Genomic DNA, 15,322 nt, shown 5'->3' with positions numbered 1-15,322 from the left:
AAGAGTGCCCAGCTCACAAGGGTAGAGGGTGGGTAGGAGGGGAAGGTGCTTAGACAATACCGAGGTGAGGAGACTTAGCCTGTCTTGGCCAAGAATGTGATTATTTCAGGCTTCTTGCTGCATGTGTTAAATCCCATGTCTCTCTCTCCTCAGAGTGTTTGGTGCCTACAGCATGGATGTAATCACAAGCACAGCATTTGGTGTGAGGGTAGATTCCCTCAACAACCCAAAGGACCCTTTTGTGGAAAAGACCAGGAACTTCTTAAAAGTAGATTTCTTTGACCCGTTTTTCTTTGTACTGAGTATGTATGATAGTTCTTTTGCCTTTTGCCCCACTGATCTTGTATGTGTCTATGTTTGTCAGTTCTGCCTTTCTCTTCCACACTTTCCACAGCTAACAGCTCTATTAGAATGCAATTCACCCCCATAAAGGAACAATCCAACATTTTTAGTGCTTTCAAAGACATGTATCCCATTACTCTTGTTTTATAACTCAGTTTTCTTTTAGAGAGGGTCTCACTATGTTGCTATAGCTGGCCTGAAAGTTCCTGTGTAGACTAGGCTGGTCTTGAACACACTGTGATCTCCTGTGATGGAGGAGGGTCATCTTTCTATCTGTTGTTTTCATTGATTAATTAATAAAGAAACTGCTTGGCCTCTGATAGGGTAGAATTTAGATAGGCGGAGTAAACAGAACAAAATGCTGGGAGAAAGAAGCCGAGTCAGGCAGTCACCATGATTCTCCCACTCCAGACAGACGCAGGTAAAGATCTTTCCTTGTAAGCCAGCTTGTGGTGCTACACAAAATATTAGAAATGGGTTAGATCAATATGTAAGAGCTAGCCAACAAGAGGCTAAAACTAATGGGCCAGACAGTGATTAAAAAAATACAGTTTCCGTGTAATTATTATGAGTATAAAGCAAGCCGGGTGGTGGGACGCAACACAGCCCGCTGCTCTCATTATCCGCTCCCTCAACACTTCTGCCTCTGCCTCCTGAGTGCTGAGTTTAGAGGGTTGTTCCACCAATCCTGGCTTCGTTTTAGAATTTTTTTATTTATCCTTTGACAATATAACATAGATATACAATCTATATTCATTATACTCTCCTCTTACCTTCACCTCCCAATTCCTGCAGACACCAAAACACATCTTTCTCCCGATTTATTTCCCATTCTCGTTTTTTTGGTCACGTTCTGAGTCCAATCGGTGCTGCCTGGTAGGATGCTGACAAATATGCTTGGCATGATCTCATGCAGATGGTCAGTTTATGCCCTGTCTTGGATCTGGCATTTCACACCATCCCTATGGCTCATACTTTATTCCCTCACACTTCTTCATGATGGTCCTCGAACCTGGAGTGGTGGAAGTGTTGACACAGATGCCGCATGTAAGGCTCGTCACTCAACTGTCACATATTCTCAACACTTTGATCAGTCAGGATGCTGTGTTTTCTGTTGATCTACATGGCCAGTTACCAATGTCAGCTGCAGAGTACTCTGTTCTAGTCATGCTGCACATTTGCACCATTATCCTTCAAGCAGCCTTGACCCCAGCAACCACCAATTCACTTTCTCTATATTTACATATTCTGAGTATTTCACATCAATGGGATCATAGATTATGTCATTTCTGTGACAGGCCCCTGTTATTTAGCATACTACAAATTGAAGCAAGGGTCACTATGTCCTCTGTCTAATAATAAGTGATATTTAATATATGCTGTGATGAACAGTTAAGTTAGCATTCCATGTTTGCCATGGAATTTGCTGCTATGGCCTTTTGGAAACAAGGTTCTGTTTGAATATTTGGTTTTATGTTTTGAGGTTTACCTTCAGAATCATTGTTGCTGAGTCAAAAAGTAATCCCATTTTTAACATATTAAACAACTGAGCATGTTTTCCACAGTAGGTTCAGCATTTTCTATGGCCTCTAGAAATGTAGGAGAGTGTTCCACTCAACACTTGGCTCCCCCATGACTTTGACCATTGCCACTTAGCGGATGTGCTGTATGCTGGATCTGTGGTTTTAATGAGCTTATACCCACTCCCATTTCAATTAAAAAAAACAAGTTGCTGTGTTAATGTCTACTTTTAGGTGATGTCCTTTATATCGATGAATTGCTTTGATATTTTTAAAAGATGTATATTTTTTAAGTTATGTATATGATGTTTTCCTTGCATCAATGGAAAACATTCACATGCATGAAGTTCCTGCTGAGACCATAAAAGGGCATTGAATCCCCTGTGACTGGAATTACACATGGTTGAGAGCACCACGTGGGTCCTGGGAATCAATCCTGGGTCATCTGTAGAGCACCAGTGCTACCTGCGCAGTCATCTCTCCAGGCCTTGCAGTATTTTTTGTGGATTGTCTGGGTACAATTAGCAATGGTGTTTTATTTAGGTTTTTAATACTTTCTCTGTCAGTTACATTTCTATCCACAGCTCATGTGTCCTTTTGCATAGATTCCAGCTTTCCTCAACATCTAATATCATCCTCTTTTGGTCTCCTTCTGAGCATTATTCCATATTCACACTTACACCTGTTCACATATTTACACTTATTCATTATAGGATAGACTCTGGAAGTGAGGGAGATTGTGTGATTTTCCTCTCTTTCTGAGTTTAGGTTACCTTTCTTGAACTTGGCTTTAGAGGGGTGCTGGGTACCAAATTCAGGTCTTGTGCTTGCACAGCAAGTATTTTATCAATGAGTCATCTCTCCTACCCTGGAGTTGGTTATTTTTTAATGTGAACTTTGATTATTTGAGATTTAAAAATTTAAGGCTGCTCCCGTATCCATCCTTCCTATATCCTAACCATCCCAATCCCTCAAGCTCCTCCCATCCTCCCCTTCTCACGTTTCTCATCCCATTTCCCCTTAGCCCCAAGCCACTTCCCCCGCTAGTTCCCAGTTTTTGCCTGGCAATCTTGTCTACTTCCCCTATCCAGGCGGATGACTATACGATTTTCTTTGGGTTCACTTTCTTATTTAGCTTCTCTAGGATCACAAATTATATGCTCAATGTCCTTTATTTATAGCTAGAAACCAACTATGAGTGAGTACATCCCAAGTTCCTCTCTTTGGGTCTGGGATACCTCACTCAGGATAGTATTTTCTATTTCCATCCATTTGCATGCAAAATTCAAGAAGTCATTGTTTTTTACCTCTGAGTAGTACTCTAATATGTATATATTCCACACTTTCTTCATCCAATCCTCCATTGAAGGGCATCTAGGTTGTTTCCAGGTTCTGGCTATTACAAACAATGCTGCTATGAACATAGTTGAACAGATACTTTTGTCATATGATAGGGCATCTCTTGGGTATATTCCCAAGAGTGGTATTACTGGATCTTGGGGTAGGTTGATCCCAAATTTCCTGAGAAATCGCCACACTGATTTCCAAAGTGGTTGTACTAGTTTGCATTCCCACCAGCAATGGATGAGTGTGCCCCTTTCTCCACACCCTCTCCAGCAAAGACTATCATTGGTGTTTTTGATTTTAGCCATTCTGATAGGTGTAAGATGGTATCTCAAAGTTGTTTTAATTTATTGGGAGCCCACCAAGGCCAGCTGGACTGGGACTGAATAAGCATGGGTTGAAACTGGACTCTCTGAACATGGCGGACAATGAAGGCTGATGAGAAGCCAAGGACAATGGCACTAGGTTTCGATCCTAATACATGAACTGGCTTTGTGGGAGCTTAGCCTGTTTGGACGATCACCTTCCTGGACCTAGATAGAAGTGGGAGGACCTTGGTCTTCCCTCTGGGCAGGGAATTTGTACTGCTCTTCAGTATCGAGAGGGAGGGAGAATGGAGTGGGGGGAGGAGAAGAGGAGTGGGGATAGGGAAAGGGGAGTGGGGGGAAGGGCAATATTTGGGAGGACGGGGAGGGAAATGGGGAACGGGGACAGATGGAAATTTTAATTAAAAAAGAATAAAAATAATTAAAAAAATTAAGGCTGTAAGACTCTCTCTGCCTTTCTCTGAAGTCTCTTGGTGTATCTTTATTTCATATTCTTTCGAGACATTTTCAATTCCCTTGCTGTATGAGAAGATCTTGGAATCTCATGCATGCTAGGCATGTACTCTATAATGAAACTGTATTGCAAGAAATTTTCCAATCACCTCTTGAAGTTCTTTGACATATTTTTATTTAGTAAGCGTATATTGATTAATTTGGACATCCCTCTGACTTTCCTCAGATCCTTTCTGGTGCTAGTTTAAACAAAGCTATATCATTTCAGTTGAGAAACAAATGATATCTGGGCTGTTCTTTCTTTATTATTTATTAGATAACAACAAATTGATTTACTTATTTGTGTGTGTGTGTGTTTGCTTGTGTGTAGTTTAACTTTTCTTTGACCTGCCATCTCAGAAATAATAACATGGAGACTTAGTATTAATTATGAAAACTTGGTGGTAACTTAGAATTTTCCCAACTAGCTCTTGCAACTTAAATTAACCTGTTTCTTTTAATCTATGTTCTGTCTTGTGGCTTGGTTACCTTTCCTCTGTACTGTACCTCTGACTTCTTCAGTGTTTCCCTGGTGTCTCTCTGCTTTACTTCTTGGAGTTCCTGTCTTTCCCAAGAAGCCTTGCCTATTCACTTCTGCCTAACTCCTGGACATTTAGTTCTTTATTAAACGAACCATAATGACATCTTCACACAGTGTAAACAAATATTCCGCATTCTCTCTCTGTCTCTCTGTCTCTCTGTCTCTGTGTGTGTGTGTGTGTGTGTGTGTGTGTGTGTGTGACTGCCTTGGTATTTGTGTGGCATGTAGAGATCGGGGACAATTTACAATAGTTGTTTCTCTCCTTCCACAGCGTGGGATACAGGGATCAAATTCAGGTTGTTTGGCTTTTCTGCAGGACCCTTTAGCTGTTGAACCACGTCACTGGCCCCTGTCTGTATTTTGGATCCACACAAACTTCAGGTGCAGAGTTTAAACCAAGAGTCAGATTTATTCCTATCACTACTCGAGAGTGCAGAAAGAGCATTATGGTAGTGACCCAGTGTGAGAAAGTTCTCAGAGAGAATATTTGCTTGAGACACTGGTGACTTATTCTTTGGATTGCTTCATGATTTCTCTAAAAGAAACTTGCATTTCCACTAAAAATTATTCTTTATCTTTCTTTTCCAGTACTCTTTCCGTTCCTTGTCCCAATATATGAGATGTTAAATATCTCCATGTTTCCAAAGGATTCGATAGCATTTTTCAAAAAATTTGTGGGCAGAATGAAAGAAAATCGCCTGGATTCTAAGCAGAAGGTAAAAAGTGGTTGTCTCATGAGAGGTACAGATTTGATAATGGCTTGGGCTGTGAACCTGTGAGTTATATGTTTTCCTTCATCTATCACTAAAGCTAGATTGAGAAGACTGGATTTAGAAAGATAGAAAGTGCCTTTTTATTTTTGAAGGAGAAAAAGATGGAGTTTTGAAAACTTGATTGAAAATAATCCATAAATTAACCCTTAGCAATAGGAATGAGAACAAGAGAGCCATGCCTAAGGATTGAAATTTAAAAAATGGCAAAGCACTAGACCCGTGTGAGATCAAATCTGCCAAATCTCCACCTTTTCAAGCCCCACCTCTAATTGAGAAACTATTGGATTTTGATGACTGTAGAGGGTGTGTGTGGTCTCCAGTAGTTTTCCAATACAGTCAATCACATATTGACAGCACCAGTTGGACTCATTGGGTAATAAAAAGCAAAGGTCATGATGTTTGGATGGAGAAATGTTATAAGGGTATAATAGGAATTGAGTGGAGGAGATGGAAGGGGTAGATATGGTCATATTTTATTGTATACATCTATGAAATTCTCTAAGAATAGATAAAAATGATTAAAAGTGGGAATACTATTTTCATCTCCTTCAAAAACTTTGATTTCAAAGAATCAAAGTTATTATTTAAAATTGTATCCTTTTTAATTTATTGTAAGAGTGGTTGATATGTCAGTTTGATTGTTCACTTGTTTAGCCACCGGAGTTTTTCTTTCTTTTTTTAATTTTTTTTTTTTTTTTTTTTTTTTGGTTTTTCGAGACAGGGTTTCTCTGTGGTTTTGGAGCCTGTCCTGGAACTAGCTCTGTAGACCAGGCTGGTCTCGAAGTCACAGAGATCCGCCTGCCTCTGCCTCCCAAGTGCTGGGATTAAAGGCGTGCGCCACCACCGCCCGGCTCTTTTTTTAATTAATTTTATTAAAAATTTCCTCCTTCTCCCTGCCTCCCTTTTCCCTCTCCCTCCCCCCAGTCCCCACCTCCTACTCTCCCCTTCCTCTCCAGTCCTAAGAGCAGTGTTTTTCTTTTTTGGTGACTCAAAAACCCCTAGCCACGTTTGTGAATTTAAGGGAGGTAAATTTGCAGAAAAGAAGTTAAGTTTCTGCACTCCTGATTCAACTCTGACTTCTGACTTCACCATTAATCTTCTATTTTTGCAACTTCTCTTTCTGCTTCCAGCACCGAGTGGATTTTCTTCAGCTGATGATCAACACTCAAAATAATTCCAAAGACAAAGAGTCTCATAAAGGTAACCAAGGACTCCCTGGTCTATGTACAAGGAAGCTCTCAGGGAGTGGTCACATTGTTCAGAAAATATGTGGAGAGGTATTGTAGCAGAATACCTCTGTCAGGTTGCTGAAAGAAGGACATGGCTATTATCTCCATGGAATTGTCTAGAAGCACATGGGCATGAGTTCATTCCAAATATGAAGGGTAGCCATGAAGAAAGTCTTCCTAGATACCTGAGTCTACATCCATTCAGGAGATATGTACCCAAATAGTGCCGATGCTGTCTGGGAGTCCCTGTTGTATAAGTACTCTATTCTAATCTATAGTGAAGATTTACTTTTTGTGTGTGTTGAATAAGTGACATCTGTGGAAACCTCCTTTGGACAAACACACTGGTTCTCTTCATTATTTTACATACTGAAAACCAAATTAGTAAATTTTATAATTTCAGATGTCATATGTATGTGTGTGCATGTGTATGTGCATATGTGCACAACACTAGATGTGTGAATGGGGGTGTCAGAGGAAGGCAAAAAGTGTCTTGCTCAATCACTCTCTGCCTTATTTCCTCCAGACAGGGTCTCTTATTAAACCTGGCAGTCAGCAGGTCCCAATGATCCATGAATTTGAGGTTACAAGTGGCATGTGTCACCACAGTTGACTTTTTAATGTATTTTTTTATTAAAAATTTCTGCCTCCTCCCTGCCACCCATTTCCCTCCCCTTCCCCCAACTTCCCTCCCCCTCCCTCTCCAGTCCAAAGAGCAGTCAGGGTTCCCTGAGGTCCTCCCCCCTCCATCCAGGTCCAGGAAGGTGAGCATCCAAACAGTGTAGGCTCCCACAAAGCCAGTACATGCAGTAGAATCAAAACCCAGTGCCATTGTCCTTGGCTTCTCATCTGCCCTCATTGTCCGCCATGTTCAGAGAGTCCAGTTTTATCCCATGCTTTTTCAGTCACAGTCCAGCTGGCCTTGTTGAACTCCCATTAGATCAGCACCAACGTCTCAGTGGGTGGGTGCACCCCTCGCAGTCCTGAGTTTCTTGCTCATCTTCTCCCTCCTTCCACTCTTCAATTGAACCTTCGGAGCTCAGTCCCGTGCTCCAATGTGGGTCTCTATCTCTATCTCCATCCATTGCCAGATAAAGGTTCTATGGTGATATGCAAGATATTCATTAGTATGGCTATAGGATCGGGCCATTTCAGGCTCTCTCTCCTCAGCTGCCCAAGGAACTAGCTGGGGACATCTCCCTGGACCCCTGGGAACCCCTCTAGAGTAAAGTCTCTTGTCATCCCTAAAATGGCTCCCTTAATTAAGATATATACTTCCCTGCTCCCATATCCTCCTTTCCTTTATCCCAACCATCCTATTCCCCCAAGCTCTCCCCATCTTCCCCTTCTTACTATGCAAACTCAGATCCTCATGCTTATTACTATCATGGTTGGGAAATAATGGCAATCCAATTCCAGGTTTAATTATACATATGTGCATCAGTAGCTAATATAAAGGGAATCTTCCATTCTTACATATCTTCTTATTTCTACTGCATACAATCATATATATATATATATATATATATATATATATATATATATATATATATGATCTTCTAAGAAAACATATTTGTTTTCTAAAGTCATTATGTGTTTTGTGTTTAAATTTTCTGCAGTCTATCTGCTTGAAACCCTTTCATATGCTCAGCTAACTCCAAATTCTTCTATATCTCCTTCTCCTTTGGAGACCAAGTTTTATGTAGCCCAGGCTGAGATCACAGTCATGGTGTGCCTGAGAATGACCTTTTAACTTCTATGCTACCATGCCTAGTTTACATACAGTGCTGGAGATGGAGAACATGGCTTCATACATGCCGGACTAGCTCTCCACCTACTAGTCAGCCATTATGTTTCATTTTTGATAGGTAAAAAAGATGTTACTTTACAAAATACCCACTTATTGTGGCTTATAGTCCAGTTTTAATTTTGTAGCAAGTTCTTAAACTAATTGGTAGAAAGAATTTACGAAGAACAGAATCATAGCACGTATGGCAAAAGGATTACAACTGCCTGTATCTCAGGATCTGTGGGCTCCAATTCATCTTCTGCTCTCCATGGGCACTTGTACACATGAATGTGCACACACACAGAAAAAAACTTAAGCTCTAACAGAGAGGTGTAGTTCAGTTCCCAGTACCTATGCCTGAAAGCTCACAAGCTTCTAAAATCCTTCTCCATGGGATCATATGCCCTCTTCTGGCCTCCATGAACACCTCTTCCCACGTAGCACACCCATATACACAAATACACACAAAAAAAATAAAAATATATCTTAATAATTGAGTAAATTATATGTCTTTAACTTTCCTAATGCTGACGAGGAACAGAATATAATCCATGGGACATCCTGGCTGAAACAATCTTCCCCTTCTCTGACTGTGTCACATGGCTGTCAGACTGATAACAGTCCCAAGGTGACTGAAGGACTCTCCATATATATCTATAGGGAAACAGGAGCCTCAATTGATTTTCTCATCTTTTTTGTGTTGGTGCACACTGACCTGACTTTCCTGAATATTTTTTTACTTTCAGCTCTGACTGACATGGAGATCACAGCCCAGTCAATTATCTTTACCTTTGCTGGCTATGACACCACCAGCAGCACCCTTGCCTTTGCCCTGCATGCGCTGGCCACTCACCCTGATATCCAGAAGAAACTGCAAGAAGAGATTGATATGGCTCTGCCAAATAAGGTGAATGGATGATGCTTGAAGTAGAAGGAAAAAGAGACAACTTCTCATCACGTGCAATGGTGTGTGTGTGTGTGTGTGTGTGAGAGAGAGAGAGAGAGAGAGAGAGAGAGAGAGAGAGAGAAAGAGAGAGTATGTGTGAGTGTCATTGTATGTGTGCATGTGTGTGCATGCATGTGTGTGTGTTCACATGTATGTAGGTATATAGATACAATGGGTTTTATTCTTAATCACTCTCCACCATGTTTTAGTCAGGCTTCCTCAGTGAACATGGAGCTTTTCATGCTATACTATCTTACCAACACACTTTCTCTACCCCCGCCCCCGCCGCACTGGGATTATAGATGCGTGCCACTGTGTCTGGCTTTATGAATGGTGTGCAGCTAAACTAAGGTTCTCAGGCTTGTGTAGTAGACACTTCATTAATTGAGACATTTTCCTAGCCCAAAGTGTTAGTTAGTTAGTCTAACCACTGTGTAAGAGACTGGATAAATGTCTCTATGACAGCTCTTTTGGAGAATTCATTCAGGTTTGATTCCCAGCACCCAGATGGCAGTTTTCAACTGTCTGTAATGCCAGTCACAAGGTATTTGACACCCTCTTTTGACTTTGTGTGCAGTACACTCATAAAGTTCATATACACATATGTATGCAAAACACCTCCAAACATAAAACACTTAAAAATCCCTTTGAAATGGATTGTAAGTGCCTTGGTCTCTTTAAATGCTGAAGTCAGCTTTGGAGCTACTGAGAACGCAAAGATACAATGCAGACCTATTCAATGTTAATGTAAAATCTCAGCACAAATCTTTTTCTTTCTTCCCAGGCACCTCCCGACTATGATAAAGTGATGGAGATTGAGTACCTCGACATGGTACTGAATGAAACCCTCAGATTATACCCAATTGCTACTAGACTTGAAAGAGTCTGTAAAGAGGATGTGGAAATCAATGGTGTGTTTTTTCCCAAAGGGTCTGTAGTGATTATACCAGTTTTTGCCCTTCACTATGACCCAAAGTACTGGCCAGAGCCTGCAGAATTCCGCCCTGAAAGGTACCAGGATCCCAGGAATGGGAACCCACTCTGAGCTATGATGGCCTATATATGCTATGGTGTCTGTTATGGGATGATGCTCTAAATGTGATTTTGCACCCATTTGGATTTTGCAGAGAAGGGTAAGCAAAAGAGGACAGAGGAAGAGAGACAGGAAAATGTGACAATTTAAATACAGAGTGTTTTTTTCCCTCATTCCCCACGTAGCAAATAGCCGATTGAATTGTGAGACAAGAACCCATTTTCCATCAGTCTGACTGACATGTGCTTTTTAGGCATGGAACCCAGCATTATGCTGAATGAACTTTCAGATTTAAAGATGTATTTTGTTTTCTCTCCTTTTTTGTTCTTGGACAATTACATGCATATATAATGTATTTTGGACATTGCTATCTGACATTACTCTGTCTTTTCTCCCTCCCACACTTGCTAAATCCCTACTTGTCCCCATATGGGCTTCCTCCTATTTTCATGAGTTCCCTTTTTCTTGTGACTCATAAGTTTAATTAGGGTTACTTACATAAGTGTAGGTCTAGGAGTTATTTACTGGAGTATGAACAAATCACCAAGGCTACACCATTGAAGAGAAAATACCCTCCCCCCCCGGCAAATATTCATTGTAAAAAAATGTTTACTGAGGTGAAAATTCTTTAACTTCCTCCCACATTTATTTTTAAAAATCACAGCTCTCATGTTTTTAAATATTTATTTCTTTGTTATGTATACAATATTCTGTCTGTGTGCATGTCTGCAGGCCAGAAGAGGGCACCATATCTCTTTACAGATGGTTGTGAGCCACCATGTGGTTGCTGGGAATTGAACTCAGGACATTTGGAAGAGCAGGCAATGCTCTTAACCACTGAGCCAGCTCTTCAGCCGCCTCCTTCCACATTTTTGATGGAATGTATCAACATGATTAAGCCTTGTGTAGGCAACCATAGCTGCTGGGAGTTCATGAGTACATTGGCTGTGTCAGGTCCACAAGATAGTGTTTCACAGCACCGCTCTCATTCCCTGGCTCTTAACTTATTCTGATCCCTCTTATGAGATGCTCTCTGAGCCTTGAAGGGGATGATGCAGATGTCCCATTAAGCACTGAGCACTCCACCATCACTCATTCTCAGCATTTTGAGCAGTTATGAGTCTTTGTGTTAACTGTCTCCACTGCAATCAGAAGCTTCTCTGACCAAGACTAAGAGCAGCACTAATTATTGTGTATAGACATAAATATTTAGATGACAGTTTGATATCATGTCCACTTAGCAGAACAACAATAGTACATTCTTCCATTGAGCCTATGATCACCCTACCCAGCAGATTCAGAACAGATTTATAGTATCAGGAATTAATTCCCCCTGTAAATGGAACTTCAATCTAATCAGGCAGTGGTTGATTGCCTATAACCCATAACAACATTATTACATTAGTGGTCACACAGGATGCATTCTGTCTGACAGCATTTGTTTTATCTACCATATGGAAAGTTTACTAGACAAGGGGGTTGAAAAGGACGTTTAGTGTACAATTCTTATCTGTATGTCACTGGTTAGATGTCTAAAGCGAAGTTCATGTATGTAGCTCGTATGTTTCTGTCATTTGCTAACTTGTCATTACTTGTCTCCAGGTTTAGCAAGGAGAACAAGGGCAGGATCAATCCTTATGTACACCTGCCCTTTGGGTATGGACCCAGGAACTGCATTGGCATGAGGTTTGCTCTAATGAACATGAAACTTGCAATCACTAAAGTCCTGCAGAACTTCTCCTTCCAGCCTTGTAAGGAAACACAGGTGAGGATTAAAATTATCTCAAAAAATAATGCTGTATAGGAGACATCTTTTCAACTAAAGCTTCTGTGTTGAAAACTGAATATGTTATTTTTTGAGATTTACTAATTTGTTGTATGGCCAAATGACTTATTTGTACACAGGGGTCTTTGGTTCTACGTCAATATAGAGTACAACTGTAGCATTCTGATGAGTTAGAAGGTCAGTATGAAAAGATTATATGCATTCAGTTTGAAGTTTCAGTCACGTTAATTGAAGTTAGGGCATATCATGTGGTAGTCAGAGGTGTAGTGATCATGAGTTCATGATTTTTGGGTGGTGCTATCTTCGTCAAGAGCTCAAAGAAGCCCTTCTCTGACTGTCTTGTCAATGCCTGTCTTCGTTAGAATCACCAAGGAGCTTTACAACTCATTTATGGAGTCTGAGATGTTTCTCAGTTGGCAAAGTTCTTCCCTAGCATACACAAAGTCCTGGTTCTCCTCCATAGTACTGCATGAGGTAGCTGTGGTGGTGCATTTCTGTAATTCTTGCACGCATGAGGTGAAGGCAAGAAGATAAGAAGTCCAACCGTTTCCTGGCCACTTATTGAATTTGAAGCCAGCGTGTGTTACAGGATACCTGGTCTCAAAAAACAAAACAAAACAAACAAACAAACAAACAAAAACCAAAAAACTAATGATACCTGGCTATTTCTGAAATCCTGAAATAATTCACCTATAGTTTGACTTTTAAAGCTCATTGCTAACTCAGCATGTGAGACCAAGTTGAGAATCATTATTTTAAAGCACAATTGCTAGGGCTCAAGAGATGGCTCAGCAGTTATGAACACTTGGTGCTCTGGAATAGGACCTGGGTTCAGTTCTTAGCCCCTACATAGTGCCTCACAATCATTTTCAACTACAGTTACAAGGACTTGGGAGTGCTTCTTTCACTTCTGTTGAGACTGCACACATGCGATATACATGCAGATGTGCAGACAAAACATTCCTATACATAAAATAAAAATAAATGAATCTTTCGAAAGTTACTGGTTATGACGAACTCCAACTTAAATGGGCATCTTGACAGTTCTGCCTCACTTCTCTGGAGTTCTTGCTCCAGAAAACAGGTAGTTGTCATATTTCCATAGATCATGTATCTTTCCCACTTTTATTCTTATTCATTCCTAAATCAATATTCTTCTTCTTGAGATCTTTCCTCATTTATTTTATGCTCTACTTTTGGCTCCTTCAGGCATTTTTCATAACTTATGCGAATGCTTCATCATTAAAGCCAACAGTTTGGTTCTGTTTATTCCCTCTGTATTGAAGAACATAATTTTCTTTTTTTTATCACCTTATCTTATATCTTCCAGAATGTGCAACTGGTTCTTCGAGGAGTGTTTGTGCATTGAAAATCTCCAGTAAATGGTTTAAAGTTTGGTTAACAATTATAAATTTTTTTCAAGAGAACTTTAAGCCAATTAAATCTTTGAAAGATACCATTAGTATGTATATATATATTTAGGGATTCCTTCAAGACAGGGTTTCTCTGTAGCTTTGGAACCTGTCCTTGAACTAACTCTTGTAGACCTGGCTGACTTCAAACTCACAGAGATCCTCCTGCCTCTGCCTCCCAAGTGCTTGGATTAAAAGCCTGTGCCACCACTACTCTTTTTAGCATGTATATTTTTATAAACATCTGTTTTGAATGCCTCTATGCAAAACACATGTACACTACATAATATTTTAAAGGAATATGATAAAGCATTTGGAAAAAGAGTTTGTATTTTCTGAAAAAAATGTTTCTGTTCATGCAATAGGATAGCTAAAATTTACAGGACTTGTGTATTAGGATTTGTCTTTCTTTGTTAATTAATTTTATTCATGGAGGATTAAGGGGATGGGAATGTTATTTTGTGATTTGTGCCTTATGGCAGATGTGTCATTTTACTTCCATACAACTTCAATTATTTTACAACTTTCTCACTAAAGCATTTAAATCATAAGCATGTACAGGGATTTAAACAGACAAAACATGGTACTAGTTTTGAGAGTCCATGACAAACCTAACACAGGAAGTTGCAGTGGGAAGGTCTAGTCATATTAAATTTGAAACTTCTCTATATCCAGGACTACTTTGTTCCCCTTTCTTCTGTGATCAGAAGATAACTCTGTTGGAGGCATTCCCTACCAACTCTGAATAGCATGAGACTAAAACAGCATGGAAAACACTGGAGAACTCAGAATCCTTCATAAACCCATCCTTGTGAGACAAAGGTAGACTCTAGAAAAGCAAGCAAATATCTGTCCTCCTAAAGCCTTGTCTAGATGGGTTCAACTGCAGTGGTGACATATGATCTAGGAGCTGAGGACTGTCCACAGACTTGAAGTGTATCTTCTCAGAGTTAGCTTGCAAGCATCAACAAATCAAAAATAGCATTTCAGGGCTTAGAAATATAATACAACATAATAACTAGGAATTAGGTTCAAAATATTAAACTTGTCTGATTTACTCTAAATCAACACAGGACAGAAATAACATGAACCAACATGACTTCATCTCAGGTCCCATATACAGTAGATTCTCAATCAACATTTTACCCAATGCACTGTTTGGATGTATGCTCTCACCATCTAGTTGACACATCTTGGAAAGAATAAGAGAGTCACAATATTTGATGTTAAACACAGATTTTATGTTTCTTCAAAGAATTTCCATCCTGAATTTTTTAAGCTTTTCTTCTGGGATTGCTGTTAGTTTACTCATTCATTTTCTTATTTTTTTTACATTATTGCAGATCCCTCTGAAATTAAGCCGAACACTACTGCTTCGATCAGAAGGACCCATTGTTCTAAAGGTTGTGCCACGGGATGCAATCATAATGAAAGGATGATTTTCCATCAAGTGGTTCTGTTGTGTTCTTCAAGAAGCTGAAACCTAAGAGCATTGGAAACTTTAGTTGACTTCATGAATAAAACCCAGGAGAAGATAGGGTTTAGTTGAGTGGCCTTGAGAGATCATTATGAGGTTTCATACATCCATTGAGATCTCTCAGTGTCAATACTCGGTGTAAAAAAATGACTAAGTCAATGACAGATGAGAAATTAATCTTCTCTGGTCATCATGGTACCACTTCAATCCACATCTGGTTGGCTCCATCTGTTATTTTGAACCCTTTTGAGAGTAACCTTGCCTCTGCAATTTGATCAATAATACATTTTTATGAAAATGTGAAGCATTGTA

At 39.9% G+C, this 15,322-nt stretch overlaps 1 pseudogene; it reads left to right on the top strand.

The window, feature by feature from the left end:
- The window catches only part of LOC130871368 (cytochrome P450 3A11-like), a 35,952-nt pseudogene extending 20,980 nt beyond the window's left edge, over positions 1-14,972 (top strand).
- Positions 14,973-15,322: the final 350 nt, after the last annotated feature.

Source organism: Chionomys nivalis, chromosome 3 (genome assembly GCF_950005125.1).
Source record: "Chionomys nivalis chromosome 3, mChiNiv1.1, whole genome shotgun sequence".
NCBI lineage: Eukaryota > Metazoa > Chordata > Mammalia > Rodentia > Cricetidae > Chionomys > Chionomys nivalis.
The sequence above is the reverse complement of the archived record's forward strand: the minus strand, read 5'-3'. Positions and strand labels throughout refer to the sequence as shown.